Genomic DNA, 3,696 nt, shown 5'->3' on the forward strand with positions numbered 1-3,696 from the left:
GCATTTCTTAAGCTGAAAGAACTGAGGAAAAAATTTAAGCCTTGAGTTGCAATATTGAAAGATTCTATAGGCAAAATATTGAATGATGCAGGAAGCATCAAAAGAAAATAGAAGGAATACACAGAGTCCCTGTACCAAAAAGAAGTGGTCGATTTTCATCCATTTCAGGAGATGGCATATGTTCAAGAACTAATGGTATTGAGGGAAGAGGTCAAAGCTGCCCTGAGGGAATTGGCGAGGAATAAGTTTCCAGGAATTGACGGAATACCCATTGAGATGTTTCAACATACAGATGCCCCATTGGAGGCACTCACTCGGTTATGTCAAGAGATTTGGAAAACAGCTACCTGGCCAACTGACTGGAGGAGATCCATATTTGTACCCACTCCAAAGAAAGGTGATCCTACAGAATGTGGAAATTATTGAACAATATAACTAATATCACATGCAAGTAAAATCTTACTGAAGATAATTCAAAAATGGTTGCAGCAGTATATTGACAGAGAACTCCAGAGGTTCAGCCTGGATTCAGAAGAGGATGTGGAACAAGAGATATCATTGCTGATGTCAGATGGATCTTGGTTCAAAGTAAAGAATACCAGAAAGATGTTTACTTATGTTTTATTGACTATGCAAAAGCATTTGATTGTGTGGATCATAACAAATAGTAGATAACATTGAGAAGAATGGGAATTCCTGAACACTTGATTGTTCTCTTGAGGAACCTGTACATAGACCAGGAGACTGTCATTCAAACAGAAAAAGGGAACACTGCATGGTTTAAAATCAAGAAGGGAGTGTGTGAGGGTTGTATCCTTTCACCATACTTGTTCAATCTCTATGCTGAGCAAATAATCCAAGAAGCTGGACTACATGAAGAAAAACATGGCTTCAGGATGGGAGAAAGAATCATTAACAACCTGTGATACACTGACAACACAACTTTGCTTGCTGAAAGTGAGGATGACTTGAAGTACTTACTGATGAAGATTGAAGAATATAGTCTGTACTATGGATTACATCTCAATATAAAGAAAACAAAAATCCTCACAACTGGACCTATAAGCAGCATGATGATAAATAGAGAAAAGATTGAAATTGTCAAAGACTTCACATTGCTATGTGATACAACTGATGTCAATGAGAGCAGCAGTCAGGACATCAGAGAATATAAAGCACTGGGCAAATTGGCTACAAGGACCTCTTTCAGGTGCTGAAGAGCAAAGATGTTTTCTTGAGGACTAAGGTGCACCTGACACAAGCCATGATATTTTCAATCACCTCATATGCATGTGAGAGCTGGACAATGAATACGGAAGACCAAAGAAGAGTTGATGCTTTTGAGCTGTGGTGTTGGTGAAGAATGTTGAAAGTACTGTGAACTGCTAAAAGAACTAACAGGTCTGTCCTGGAAGAAGTGCAGCCAGAATGCTCCTTGGAGGCTAGAATGGTCAGACTTGTCTCACATACTTTGGTCATGTTGTCAGAAGGGACCATTCCCTGGAGAAGGATGTCATGTTGGTAAGGTGGAGGGTCGACGAAAGAGGAGAAGACCCTCAACAAGGTTGACTGACACGGTGGTGGCAGCGATGGTCTCAAGTATAGCAAGAATCATGGAGCTGGCTTAGGACTGGTTGGTGTTTCATTCTGCTGTGCATAGAGTCACTATGAGTCGAAGACGACTCAATGGCACTTAACAAAACAACAAGAAGAAGATACACCACAGCCTAAACAGCCATAAAACATACAAACAAACAAACCTACTGCCATTGAGTCAATTCCAACTCATAGTGACTCCCATTAGGTTTCTGAGGCGGTAAATGTTTACGGAAGTAGATTGTCCAGCCTTCCTTATATGGAGCAACTTGTGGGTTTGAACCACTGACCTTCTTATTAGCACTCAAATGCCTTAGGCATTGTGCCACCAGAGCACCTTTAAACAGGCATAGAGGTTAAGATTTACAATATATCACAAAATGGAGCATAGTGCCTAAGGCACTTGACTAGTAACCAGAAGGCTGGCGATTCAAACCCATCAGCCACTCCTCGGAAGGAAGGTTGGGCAATCTACTTCCGTAGTGATACTGCCTGGAAACCCAAGGAGGGGTCGCTATGAGTCAGGTCTGACTCGATGGCAAATAACAACAACATGGCTAGAACGGCCATATTAAACAATTCACTACTCTGCAGACCTCCAGAACTGTAAGCAATAAATTTGTGTTGCTTTAAACTAATTTTGTGGTAATTTGAATGTAAATTATTTTTCATATAAACACATATAGGTTGTAAAATTTCTTAATCATTCTGATGATTTATCTGTGGATTCTTTGAGAGTTTGTTAGGTATGTATTCTCATCATTTTCAGATAAAGATAGGCTTGTTTCATCCATTCTAGTTCTCATTAATTTCTCTTTTGTCTACTGACCTGGCTGAAATACGTAGTACGATATTGACTAGAAGTTTTGTTGGTGGTACTCCTTTAAATTTTACCATCAGAGATGATGTTTTTAGAGGTTTTTATAGTTATCCTTCATCAGGTTAAGAATATTCCCTTTTATTTGATGTGTACAAAGAGCTTTTATCATGGATGTACATTGTGCCTTACTGAATATTCTAAGTGTATTAAAATGGTTTTATGATATTTTTTTACATTGTTATTATATTGATAATAGCTTTTCTAATATTAAGCCAAGATTACCTTCCTGAGATAAATCCAACTTGGTCATAGTTTTTTTTATACATAGTCGGATTCATTTTGCTAGTATTTGTTTAGGATTTTTGCATTTATATTTGTGAGTTAGATTTGTGTATACTTTTCCTTTCTGATTCTCTTTGTTGATTTCAATATGAATGAGTTGGGAAGTGTTTTATATTTTTCTACTCTATGGAAGAATTTTTGAAAGACTAGAATATGTTTTTCAGAAACCAAAACCAAGCTAAACCCACGGCCAACAAGTCAATTCCGACTCAAAGCAACCATACAGAGTAGAACTGCTTCATACCATTTCCAAGGCTGTAAATCTTTATGGAAAAAGACTGCATCATCTTTCTCCCATGGAGGTACTGGTGGGTTTGAACTGCTGACCTTTTGGTTAGCAACTAAACCTTTAAACCACTATACCACCAGAGCTCCTTTTACGTTTTTTGGAAATATCTAATAATTAACCTATAAAAACATATGCCGTGTTTTGTTTTTGTGGGTGGAGTTATTTTCTTTCAGTTACTGGTTCAATTTCTTTAATGATTGTTGTAGGAATATTTGGATCTTCTATTTTCTATGGTGTCACTTGGTAAGGTAAATATGTTTATAGGTTGAAGTTATTGCTTTTAATCCCTGATCCATTTGTAGTTGTGTTGTCTTTTTTCATTCTTAATATAGTTTTTGTTTTCTCTTTTGTTTGATCTAGTTCTAGAAATTTGACATTTATTTTTTTAGTCTTTTTAAGAACCAACTTTTGTTTTTAAATTCTTTTTCTTTTATTCTTCTCCTATCTTTATGGTTCCCTTTCTTCTTCTTTCTATTTTTCTTGTTTTCTGAATTTTTAAGCCAGATTAATAGCTTACTAACTTTCAAGTTTTCTTGTTTCTGATATGAGCAGTCAAAGCTATTAAAGTCTCTGTAAATATCACTTTGACGGCATCTCACAAATATTGATAATTTCATTATTTTTTCGGTTTGAAGTTTTTTATAATTTC

This window comes from Orycteropus afer, unplaced genomic scaffold (assembly GCF_000298275.1).
Source record: "Orycteropus afer afer isolate SDZICR_OR568_19922 unplaced genomic scaffold, OryAfe1.0 scaffold00179, whole genome shotgun sequence".
NCBI lineage: Eukaryota > Metazoa > Chordata > Mammalia > Tubulidentata > Orycteropodidae > Orycteropus > Orycteropus afer.